This window comes from Triturus cristatus, chromosome 11, assembly GCF_964204655.1.
Source record: "Triturus cristatus chromosome 11, aTriCri1.1, whole genome shotgun sequence".
Lineage (NCBI taxonomy): Eukaryota > Metazoa > Chordata > Amphibia > Caudata > Salamandridae > Triturus > Triturus cristatus.
The window spans coordinates 42768663-42782367 of record NC_140594.1 but is presented as its reverse complement, the minus strand read 5'-3'; positions in this window follow the sequence as shown (position 1 = coordinate 42782367).

The window sequence follows — 13705 nt, the reverse complement described above, 5'->3', positions numbered from 1 at the left end:
GAGTTCATTGGTTTCAACGAAGTTCGAGAGCTGAGAGTGGATGTGTTTCTCTAAGATCTTGGAAAAAGTCGGTAGTAAGGAGATTGGCCGATAATTAGAGGGTAAATCGGAGTCAGCGTTGGCCTTTTTTAAGAGAGTCCTGTGGAACTATGGCTTCCAGTAAGGAGGTATTTAAAAGGTCCGTAATGGCAAGCAGAGATTGTGACTCGAGCTGCTTGAGCACAGAGATAGGCAGGGGGTCTTTAGGTGACCCAGATTTGACACTCTCTAAGAGACTTGTAAAGGAGGCAGCATTTAGTACGGGCCAAGTGTCCAGGTTGTTAGGGTGGGCGCAAGAGTCCATGTTCTGGAAAGGATGGGTTGAGTCTGCTACGGGTAGTGCAAAATGCGGTTAGTGGAGAGCTAGCAGGATGCACAGGAGGGGGGTTGACGCATTGCGAGCTCGCAAGATCCAAGTAAATTTTGTCGACTTTCTGGCAAAAAAGGACGCAAGGTCCTCACATTGCCGTTTATTGAGTAGGGTGGGCTAGCTAGGGTAGCAGAACCAGCGAGCTCCTTTACCATGCTAAAAAGTGTTTTTGAGTTGTTTATGGCATCAGAGATAGTTGTACTAGTGGATGTCGGTGTCTGCTAGACACTGCCATCCAAATTAGGAAGGCTGCGGGAAGCTGCCATTCCAGGCATGCGGATAGTGACTTCGGGGCCCGTTGCGGGACCCCAGGGTATTGGGGGGTGCACATGGTGCACCCCTACATTGTCATGGACAAGGTGGCAGGCACCGTGCGGTGCTTGTCACCCTGTGCCACACAGTGCATTTCCAGCATTGTGGCGCCCGCCACAATGCTGGGAATGGAGGATGCCACCGCCACGGTGGAGGTGGCATCCTAATTGCAGGTGCGGGATTGCCGCACCACTGGCAGCCCGTCACAGCACTAAAGTCCGCCCGCCATCCTAATGTGCCCCCAAGAGTCTCCAAGCCAGCACAGGTTGAAGATGGCCATTTGTAGCTTGTCCCTTCCCCAGTAAACCTAGCACATGCAAACACACCAGAAGCCCCAGGCTTGTAGTGCTTAGTTTGCACCCTCTTTTCCTTATCCCCTTTTGGGCAGTAGCCACATTTGCCTTAGCCCCTTTGAGCAGGATTCTACTGTGGTGCCTTCCTACTGCGTAATAGATATGGGGCCAGATGTCCTACCATTTTTAGCGGTCACACACAGACAATTGGCCTGTCTGCGACTACTAAAAACGGTTGGTTCCATGTTTAAATATCGATGGAAAAAATATCGATGTAAAAATATTGATTACAAAAATATTGACTCCCTATACTTAAACAGGTAAGTACAAAAATATCGACTCAAAAATATTGATGTAAAAAATATAGATGTAAAAAATATCGACTTTAATATATAACATAACTTAAATTAAATTAATGTAATAATATTAATATTATTAATAAAATTAATTTAATTTATTATATATTTTAACTAATTATAACAAATAAACTTAATTTAATCAATATAAACACACAAAAAGTGTACATATACATATATATTTACTTAAATACATGTATTAAATATTATCTTTATTTAATTTATAAACTTTTTTAATTATGTAAAAAAAATAAACACATACATCAATGATTTTAAATAAAATAAAATATTCTTTATTTAATTAACACATTAAACTATTTAAAACAAAATACATACATTTAAAAACAAAATAAAAACATTAGTAGTTAAAACGTTGGATTGGGAGGGGGTAAAAATTACTATTCCCACTCCAGTAAGTGCAACAGTAGGGAAAGCGCTGGATAGCGGAGCGGTAAAAATTACTATTCCCACTCCAATGAGTGCAACAGTAGGGAAAGCGCTGGATAGCGAAGGGGTAAAAATTACTATTCCCACTCCAGTGAGTGCAACAGTAGGGAAAGCGCTGGATAGCGGAGGGGTAAAAATGACTATTCCCACTCCAGTGAGTGCAGCAGTTGGGAAAGCGTTGTATAGCGGAGGGGTAAAAATTACTATTCCCACTCCAGTGAGTGCAACACCAGGGAAAGCTCTGGATAGAGGAGGGGTAAAAACTACTATTCCCACTCCAATGAGTGCAACAGTAGGGAAAGCGTTGGATAGCGTAAGGGTACAAATTACTATTCCCACTCCAGTGAGCGCAACAGTAGGGAAAGCGCTGGATAGCGGAGAGGTAAAAATTACTATTCCCACTCCAGTGAGTGCAACAGTAGGGAAAACGTTGGATAGCCGAGGGGTAAAAATTACCATTCCGACTCCAGTGAGTGCAACAGTAGGGAAAGCGTTGGATAGCGGAGGGGTAAAAATTACTATTCCCACTCCAATGAGTGCAACAGTAGGGAAAGCGCTGGATAGCGTAAGGGTACAAATTACTATTCCCACTCCAGTGAGTGCAACAGTAGGGAAAGCGCTGGATAGCGGAGGGGTAAAAATTACTATTCCCACTCCAGTGAGGGCAACAGTAGGGAAAGCGTTGGATAGCGTAAGGGTACAAATTACTATTCCCACTCCAGTGAGTGCAACAGTAGGGAAAGCGCTGGATAGCGGAGGGGTAAAAATTACTATTCCCACTCCAGTGAGTGCAGCAGTAGGGAAAGCGTTGGATAGCGGAGGGGTAAAAATTAATATTCCCACTCCAGTGAGTGCAACAGTAGGGAAAGCGCTGGATAGAGGAGGGGTAAAAATTACTATTCCCACTCCAATGAGTGCAACAGTAGGGAAAGCTTTGGATAGCGGAGGGGTAAAAATTACCATTCTGACTCCAGTCAGTGCAACAGTAGGGAAAGCGTTGGATAGCGGAGGGGTAAAAATTACTATTCCCACTCCAGTGAGTGCAACAGTAGGGAAAGCGATGGATAGCTGAGGGGTAAAAATTACTATTCCCACTCCAGTGAGTGCAACAGTAGGGTAAGCGCTAGATAGCGGAGGAGTAAAAATGACTATTCCCAGTCCAATGAGTGCAACAGTAGGGAAAGCGCTGGATGCCGAAACAATAAAAAACAAAACCAACAACATTTGTATTTAATTTTATTTCCAATAGTAACATAATTAATATATAAATGTAAATATATTATTATTAACAAAAATAATAAAAAATCATTAATTACACATTATTTAACACTATAATAGCCACAACACACACCTAAAATTAATTACACAATTACAATTAATAATTACTAATTAATTAATTGTTATTCATTTAAAACTATTTAATAATTGATAAATAAAAAAATGTATTTACTTACCACCATTTACACATATAAACACCACAACACACATCTAAAATTAATTAAAGAATTAACATAATTAATTAATAATTGACAAATTGAAATTAACAGCTAATTATTAAACTATTATTAATTAATCAATTAACACATTAATTATTCAATTATTTTTATATAATTACATTCATTTCCACCCTATTCCCCTATAAACCCACAACCCACTACGGAACTAAAAACGCAAAATTCTAATAAAAGTTTTTTTTTTTAACTACTATGAATTATTATTTAAATCTATATAATTAAATTGCTTCCCACCCTATTCTCCTATAAACCCACAACCCACTACGGAACTAAAAATACAGAATTAAACTTAAAATAAATTAATAACTTGTAAAATTCTAAAACATATAATAAAATGACAAACAATTCTCATTAAAAACTCTAAAATACCTAACATTATTATTAAATCGATATTTTTGTAAACTATATTTTTGTAAACGATATTTATTACAACAATATTTTTGTAATCGATATTACTTACCTGTCAGTCGATATTCTTGTCAACTATATTATTGTTGTCGATATTTCTTCCCCACGATATTTTTGCGGCGATATTTATATCCCACGATATTTCTCCGTCGATATTCCTGCTCTGCACCAAAGGGTTCTAGCATGCAGAAACCCTATTTTGCAAATCGTTAACCCATTATAGACTCGCAGAATAGGGTTTGAGAGTTTCTGTTAGGAAGGGGCGTGTCAAGGGCGTCCCTTCCTAATGGTGAGTTGCAGGGTAATTTATGATTGTTTTGCAACCTCAAATGCGGTTGAAAAACAATCACAGTTACCACTTATTTCAAATTGATGGTAAGCCTGTCGCAAATGGGAAGGGGTCCCTTGGGACCCCTTTATGTTTAGCAGTGAAAATATTTTTTAAGAGCAGAAAGTGGTCCAACTGATCACTGCCTGCACTGAAAAAATGAAAAGAAACTTTTCTTTTAAAAGCATCCTGTTTTCCTTTAAAAAAAAAGTTGCTTTATTTAAAAAGCAAACACAGACATGGTGGTTTGATGTCCCCAGCAAGCTACCATCCCTTTGATTGTAGCCCATTCTTAATGGGTCGCAAATTGCAACCTGCCTCATGAATATTGATGGGGCAGGTTATTGGCGACTCCATTGGAAATCGCTAAATGTGTCTGAGACACATTAGTACATTCCAATTTGCTACTCGCAAAACAGAATGGTCGTATGTCTGGCCCATGGAATTCTTGCTCACAGCCTCAGACAGGGCCTGGTGGTCAATGGTTTGAATGCAACTGAGAGGTTGATGATGTTGTAAGGCCCCTATAAGCCCATTGTAGATTTCTCTTATGTTAGCCCAACCACACACGTTGCACACGTTGTGGGCCGCTTCTGCTTTGCACATGTTACGAAATAACATGTTTGTTGTTGTGCCACAAAACTGTTATTTTAGACATATGCTGCACATGTTGTACTATTCTGCTTTTCCGCTGAGTTCAGTCTGAACATTTAGGTGCCGATTCCGATCCTGTAAAACCAGGGTACAAATGGTCGTACGGAGCGTTTTCTCCGTACGACTCGTACCCGGGAATTCCACCGTACAAACCAGCAAGTACAATTCGTACAGAAATACCTTTTCCATACGAATCGTAAAAAACACAGTGCGGCTAAAAAATACATACAATTCCGATCCTGGACAGTGCGTACGCGACGTCCGCACGGAGTCAGGCAGCGTTTTACGGACCAGCAAGTACGATTCGTACCCACAGCACTCCGCATGGCTATATTTTTACGGGAGCCAAAAAGTGCCGGAAAAGCTAAGTACGCCGCGAAGCATGAGGAAAAGAGGTCCCGGTACGCGCCGTACACCCACCCCGTATGTATGCGCCATACCCCCAGCCCCCTGTATGTACGCGCCGTACCCCCAGCCCCCCATATGTACGCGCCATACCCCCAGCCCCCTGTATGTACGCGCCGTACCCCAGGCCCGTCTCCCAGCCCCGCACCTGTACGCACCGTACCCCAGGCGCGTACCCCAGCCCCCCGTATGTACGCGCCGTACCCCAGCCCCATATGTATGCGCCATACCCCCAGCCCCCTGTATGTACGCGCCGTACCCACACCCCCGTATGTATGTGCCGTACCCCCAGCGCATAGGGTACGGCGCGTACATACGGGGATGGGGGTACGGCGCGTACATACAGGGGGCTGGGGGTACGGCGCGTACATATGGGGGTGGGGGTACGGCACGTACATACAGGGGGCTGGGGGTACGGCGCGTACATACGGGGGTGGGGGTACGGCGCGTACATATGGGGGTGGGGGTATGGCACGTACATAGTACATACGGGGTTGGGGGTACGGCGCATACATACAGGGGGCTGGGGGTACGGTGCGTACATACGGGGGTGGGGGTACGGCATGTACATACGGGGGGCTGGGGGTATGGCGCGTACATACGGGGGTGGGAGTACGGCGCGTACATACAGGGGGCTGGGGGTACAGTGCATACAGGTGCGGGGCTGGGAGACGGGCCTGGGGTGCGGCGTGTACAGGTGCGGGGCTGGGGTACGGTCCTGGGGTACGGTGCGGAGGGGGGGTACGGTGCTGACATATGGGGGTACGGTGCTGACATATGCGGGCGGAGGGGGGGCTGTACGACTCGTATCCGGGTACAAGTTCACCCGTGTACATGTGTGCTACAGCGTTCGCTCCGTAGGGGGCCTTTTACGTGCGGTTGTGTATTCGGACGGGCGGTACGGATCGTACTTGCACGCTCGGACTTCTGTTTTACGATTTGCACGTAAAAATGTCCGGCTCCCTATCATACACTTTTCCCGACGCTATTCGGATGTAAAAATTTACGGCTCCCTCTCGGACCATTTTCCCGACGCAATTCGTATGTATTTTTGACGTACGAATCGTACTTCGCAGTTTGTACCGTACTTGTACGATTCGTACGTGAAAATATACGGATATGAGTCGTACGCAAAATATTTTACCCGGATCCGAATCGGCACCTTAGTAGAAGGTCAAACAACACTAACACCTAGCCACAATAGAAGAGATCCAGCTGCTGTTTACGAACAGGGCATTTCTAAGCATAGGAGCCAAGACTTGCCATTTTGACAATAGGGAGGAGAATCTTTAGCAGAGAAGAGGTCCCAGAAGAGGAACACCAGCTTTAGGCAATCTGAGATGCAGACCAGCTAATGGCAAATGCCAGGTATGGGACCTCTCGCCATCCCAGGGATCTTTAGTATAATATTGTAAGGCTAGGCTTAGGCAGACATACCAATAACCATGGTAGGGCTTTTCATTGTGTACGGGTTATTGGTGATGCAAATTATATTACTAAGTTTTGTATGTTTTCTAATTGCGACTCAGTTGCTTCATAATAGGGTACAATAGTTTCAATAAATATTGTAAACTATTTTCGTGTCTTGTTTCTGTTTAGTATAGGCATGCGTTAGTGAGGAAACGAAAGGTGAGACCTGTTACCCTGGTTCTCTGAAGGGAATAGAGTGTTGCATTCTGGGATGCCAACTTATCTGCTACTCTGGAAAGTGCAGGTGAGGCACTATGAGCTAGTCTGGATTGGGGTTCAGTGGTACTGATGTGATATGGTGACTCATGCCCTACATACTGACATTCTTTGATCCTAGGCATTGTTCAGGTCCAAAACAGAATCCCTGCAACAATGAAGCCAGGAAGACAGGGGTCACTATTCTTGTAATCTTAAGGCCTTGAAGGGTGTTGCTCTCTCTGTATGGTGTTGGGGCCTAAAACATATGGGTCCCGAATCACAAGATAAACGGAGACGAATGTCTAACTTTACGACTTTCAATATTCACAAAGGGCCTTTATGAGTCGTCAAATTCGACTTTGTCTCAGTTAAACTTAAGTGTGGTCATAAGTTGAGCTGAGACCAAAAGTCCTGGTCTCAGTTAAACTTAAGAATAAAACTTAAGTTTAACTGCAACAAAAGTCTAACATTTTAGGACTCGTAAATACACTTTGTTAATATCGAAAGTCATCAAGTTAGACTTTTATCTCAGTTTGAATCTGTGAATCGGGCCCACGGTTGATAACCCTGAAGGTGGACTTAGTCCTGGGCTTCTTTCATAACACTTATTTGGTATTCTTACTAAATTGGCATGAATATTTTATTTTAATATCTTTCTATATTAGGGCTCTTTGTCCTTGTGAAAGGATGCTTTATATTTAAATTCGATGACGCACAGCTTAGGATGCCGCTCCACATATTTCTTGCAGAACCATACATCACCACATGACACTTTCTAGTTCCATTAGGGGTTATATATAATGTGAAGTGACAATGGGTGAACTGTCGCTCTCTTCTATTCAAGGTGCATAAAGCCGACACAAGCTTGGAGAACAACATGGCATAATTAATCAAAGAAAGGTGCAGCAAATGTGTCACTAGTATTAATTAAAAGCCATTATTATCACCTCTGGTGATGTGATTAGTCTGGCAGAGTTAGCGGGCCTGCAAGAGCCGCAGTGGGAACTAATACCATGACCTTTTGAAGTAGCGCGGCCGACTGTGCGAAAAGGTCAGACACCCACTTGACAACTGCTCCAGGCTCGCTATACAACAGGGAGGGCAGGGTTTGTTCTGACTGCTGAAATAAGACAGAAGCAGAGTATGGGAGCAGTAATTAAATAGATTAGCAGCGACACCACAAAGCAGATGGATGAGGCAGAGTCTTGGCAGTCTTCCAGCCATGAAGATCAAAGCTCTACTAACGGTCCAATGTCAGCCATCTTGGAGTGTCTTGGGAAGCACATCTGAGTGATGTAGTTCCACCTACTACATCACACAGACATAACTTAACTCCTTGTTGACTGAGAACTGACTATACATTTGTTTCTGTATGCCATCCGGACCTCTGGTGACAGCAAATGATTACCGAAAACCAGTGGTATAAAATAGGCACCCAGTACCCCTCCGCAGTGCGGGGAGACCCCAGCGCGAGGGGCCCCCCTCAGCACAGTATCCTGGTCTAAGAGCTCATGACTGAGTCCAGGGGGTGGGCCTCTATGCAGTTTGCAGGGGGGCCCCCTCAAGTTTTGTTACGCAAGTTGTGAAAACTTTAGAAGGTCTGACTTTTAATATGATGATGATGACAGGGTTAACATACCCATAAGCTATTAACATTGTAGATTTTGGGAAAGCAATGTATTGACATTACTGCTGCACTTCCATGGCCCTAAACAGGAATGTGCATTAAGCTGAGCTAACTATAACTTGTGCCCCCGTAATGCACTGCTTATGACCTCCCATATGACATCATTCACGGCATGTCCTATGACATCATTTAAACATCACTGATGACATCTCAAATGACATCATTGATGACATCACTGATGGCCCCATCTAATGTGTGGGTTAGTTTGTTTTATAGTTTATATTGTGGCAGGTAACTACCATATTACTTTTCTACCTTATTTTGTACAGCCTGCATCCAGCTAATAGGTAAAAGTGTTTATAAACGCATGTACTCCTATTGCACCATAGATGTGTAGAGGTATTGAAGACATTATAAATCTATGTATTGAAGAGTAACTCTGTGTTCAGGTGACCAATGAGTTGTGTTCATTATGTTCGACACAAGTTTTTTTGTACTTCAGAAAAAGTTTCCAGCAGGGCAAAGATTCGATGTACTCCATACATTTTAAGCAGCCTTGAGTTATTAGGCAGAATCGTCTCAGCAAGATAATTTCTACTCAACATAGAAGACTGCATACACCAGGTACTAACCGTTGTACATGTATTTGTTTTGCTTCAGAAGATGGGCGATCTGTAAAGTGTTCACCACAGTATAAAGGCTGCAGGTATCGTATGATCTTTAGGGCCTTCAGATCGTGGTCATTGTAAGCGAATAGATGCTCTTTGGATATGTTTTGCATAGAGTGTGCACTGTGCTTAGTGGGCACTTTTTAAGACTCAGTGGTGTATTTGGCATAAGAGTTTCACTGTCTGCAAAGAATGCGGTATAAAATGAGCACTGTTAACAGTACCCACTTTTGTACTCATATCCATTTCATTTATCAATGTAAGTTCAGTGGCTGTTAGGGGTTTGATATAGGTTAAGAGTGTCCGTAGTAGGGCATTACTTATGTAACAGGGCTTGAGTATCTGGAGGAACTTGGTTTAACCTGAACAGTTGATAACAGATTGATCACAGGATAGGTCACCCTTTCATCTATGGTTATCACGGACAAATTCACCTAACTATAACATACAATCTTTGTTTTTTTCAGTGAATTAAAAAAAAAATATTCTAAACAAAAACATCTTTTTATCACACCTAACTATAATGTCGCTTTAACCTTTGTTTCTTCAGTGAATTTCTAGTTTTTTTAAATCATAAAGCAATATTTAATTATGATACGTAAATGCAAGCCCCCACCATGCATGGCCTTAGGTCGCGCGTGGTTGGGGGTTGGCTGCAGGGCCTGCGGCCAACCCCTTACATGCAGCCATCACCACGCTGCACACCCTCTTCAGACGTGGAAAGTGGGGTGCTGGCCACAGGGCCTGACCCTGGGAACCCCACACCCAGGCCCTATTTTTTTAAAGGGGAGCGGCTGCAAGTGGTCCCCCTGGCCTGATTTTGACCCCTGTGAGCCCATCTCCTGGGGCCCAGTGTGATTTGTAGGGAGAGGGGCTATGCGGCCCGCCTCCCCAGGCTGATGTTGGCTCAGGGGACCTTATCCCCAGGGCCTGCATCATTTTTAGAGGGCAGAGGCATGCAGCCGAGCTCCCCAGGCTGATTTAGGCTTTAGGGGCCCCATCCCCTGGGCACCGGCATAATTTATGAAGCTCTACCTTCAGACGATCCAGGCTGCCCCTTAAAGACTTAAGGATCCCAGCCTCTCTCACGATACATATACCCCATATGTAAGCTTTAAAAGTCTCCCAAAGAATTTCCACCTCATCAACTGTGTTTTCATTACTCTGAAAATATTCTGTGATAGCTTCCCTAATTCCAGAACAGAATACAGATTCCTGCAGTTCACTACATCTCAGAAGGCAACTAGTGATTTGTGGATAGGGAGTTGGACTAGTGAATATCAGCAGAACAGGGGTGTGATCTGAAAATGTATGAGTAAGTATGTCAGCAGTGCAGAGCATGGAACACAGTGAGCTGGAAAGGAGCCAGAAGTGGGGGAGGTTATGGGTGAGCAATGGGTTTCCTGCAGCAGGGTCACAACAATCTGATGTCCGTCTAAGTAGGCTAGGACTTGTCGTGCTTCAGAAGGACTGTTCAGGCCCCATATATTCCATGAACTGAAAGTCACCATGAGATGCAACTAGTGGGGAGCTGCTGTGTGCCAAGTCTTGTCACAATACCTGCCCCCCCCCCTGAGCACGGAGCCTCAGAAAATCTTGATGAAGAAATTTCTGCCTTAGCCTGGCCCCCTCATCTGAATCGGGGATCATAGCCTTGACTTTGCCCCAGCCACCTGGTTCTTGAGTTTGTCGGACAATTCTAAAATGTGTTTTTGTCGCTGTGTTGATTCTGTTGTTTGCTTTTCCCTCACGAGAACATTGGACAGTCTTAGACGTCGACTTTGTCGCTCTGTATATTCTGATTTGTTTGCTTATACCCTTTTTGATGCATCATCTGTAAAGCGCTCCGATACCCTCGGTGGTCATGTTCACGCTATATAAAACTTTCAAAATAACTAAATAAATAAATTAAGGAATTGGTCAACATAGATGCAAAACAAACATAGAAAATCAAATCCCCCCAAGGACTTTCCCCCTTCCATGCCAACCCCAAATGTCAGTGAATAACCACCCAGGATCTAGCAAACGCTTAAGAGATAGCCATGCTAGCTCCAGGGCACCTCGTGTTGGCTCCATGCTTGGGGGACCCAGGAACACAGCCAGACCTTCAGGCATGGCCTCTGGGAATGTTTATCTTGTCATTTATTTCTCAGTACCAATCAACTCTCGTTATGTAACCTGGCATGCCATTCCAGTGTACAGCTGCACCATAGTAACAATAACAACCTCATGGCATCAGGATTTGAAAGAAGGATAGAAAAACAGAGACCAACATCAGGTGGTATGTGGCAGGGAAGAAGATTCAGTGCAAGAGGAGCCAGGCATTGGCTCACCATTTGCCAGATCAGGGTGAAACAGGGTCACCCACCTCAGGCAGATATTGCTTAATAAAGGGCAGGACCTGCTCTGGTTGCAGGAAGAAATGCGTCGTTCCTTTACGTTCCAGTTGAAGATTTGCTGGGTAAAGCATAGAGTACTGTAGCCTCCTTCCTCGCTGTATTTTTTTTTGCCTCTGTGAAAGTGCGCCTCATCTTCTGTACTGTCTGTGTTATATCAGGATATAAGGATATTGGTGAGTTCTCAAACTGCAGTTCAGGGGTGGCACGGTAGAACCTCAAGAAAAGATCCCTATGTCTGTAATTGAGGAGCCTTGCAGATATAGGCCGGGGAGGTTGACCAGGTTTAGGGCAATAAAAGCGGTTGAAAACTGGGAACAAACAAATAGCAATACCAAAAGCTTCCCTATGAACTTTTCTATGGCCAATTCATTTATGTCCAGAACTTTGTTCCATGTGCGGGGTGCTTTTAGTTTACGTGGCAACTGTGTCAGGGCTCCCTACACTTGGTACTGCGGAGTCTTCTACATCCAAAATCTGAGATTCTTCTTGGGTGAGCCTGGACTCATGTCAATCTATCCTCTCCTGGATCCAATCAAGCCATGCCGCCAAGAAGTCTATCTATGCATCAATAGCTCACAAGCTCACTTTCACATCCTGCATGGCGTGGGTGATGGGGTTCACCTGAGCTCTAGGTGGGGCAGAGGCGCCCTTAGGGCTTGGCATTGTTGTTCTTTTTTTGGTGAAATTGCACCTTAGACTGCAATGTTCAGCTTTGCCCATGATGAGTTCTCTTCTCTGTGAGAAGTTGGCCTGGTATATGCTGTCCACTAGTTATAGTGGGCACCTTGTATCAGTCCAAACAACCCTTATTGATGATAGGTTAAAGACAACCTTTATTGAAAGCTATCCTAGTGGTAGCTATGGAGAGCAGCCGTCAGGCTAAGTCTTGAAGGAATGTAAAGCAGCTTGTTTTACCAGTCTATAACCTCTTGAATGACCAAATGAAAGGATAACCACACCAGGTATATATAAAACATATGTATTTATTCTAAAACACACCACCCTAATCTCTTTATGAGGCTCGAAGTCGAAGTACACAAGTTACAAGTTAAATAGACACAGTAAATAGCACAATATACAGTTTGCCCTAGGGGCCTACCAAACCATTTACTAAAATAGTGGTATAAGAACCACGACTTGACTAGACACAAGGCCTTGAGCCTGTAGAATCGCTGGGCCCCTTCAGAACCACCCAAGGTAGTGATACAGGGGACCCACGGGGGACGCGTGCAGTGTGGGAACACAGCCGCGAGCGCCGTTAGCTTCTATAGGGAAAGTCGCGGTTGGAAAATTAGAATTTAAGGACACTTAGGGGACAACTAGGAACAAACCCTTTTGGACTTAGAGGTGTCTAGGGCCAACATCAACGGGAGCACCAGAGTACTCAAGTTACCTAACCCAGGGGAGCCGGGTGCATAGGTGTCAAATGGTGTTGGGTCGCGTCGTCGTTTTCAATGGGAGCTGGCGAAGAAGTGCTGCTGTCAGGAAGATGCAAAGTGTCCGCAGAGATCACAGCCTGGATCGAAGGTGAGAAGTACCTGAAAGCAGAGGGGACAGAGTCTGGGTCACTTGCCAGTGACCAGGGGCACGATAGTCGAATGCCCACCGATGTCGGGTGCCTCAGGTGAGGAAGGTGAAGCTTGACTCTTCAGCCACGAGGACCAGGAGGCGTCGAGGACAACCAGGAACTGGATTCAAGCTGTCCCACAAAGGATGTCGAGTGCTGCAGCATTGGTGCCCTGATTGGATAGAACAAGCCCTGGCAACAGCAACCCACGCAGGAAGAGATCAATGGCATTGGTTTGGACCAGCAAGGTCCGAGGAACTCCCCCAGCAACGAGGAGTGAAGACGCGTCTGGAGCAACCAGGAAAGCCCAAAGAAATTACAAGTTGCCTTCACAGTGGCCCACAAGTCGACGGACAAGGGATCGCGAAAGTACCTCGAGCTGAATCACAAAATGGTGGCCCACGGGTCACTCAGAGTGGGTAGGCCAGCAATCTTCGGTGGATTCTTTGCTCTGGGCTGGGGCTACAAGCAACCCAAAGCACAGCTTCAGAAGTTGTTGTGAAGAGGATACACTAGCAAATGTGCACGGAGTCCAGGGGTTCCGGTTCCACGTTACCCATGACAGCTACGGGCTTCAGCTCTGCTGGGGACTCAGGGTAGCCTCGGGGAAGTCTAGAAATCCACCTGTGGTGTTGGAAAGTCTTCGCCAT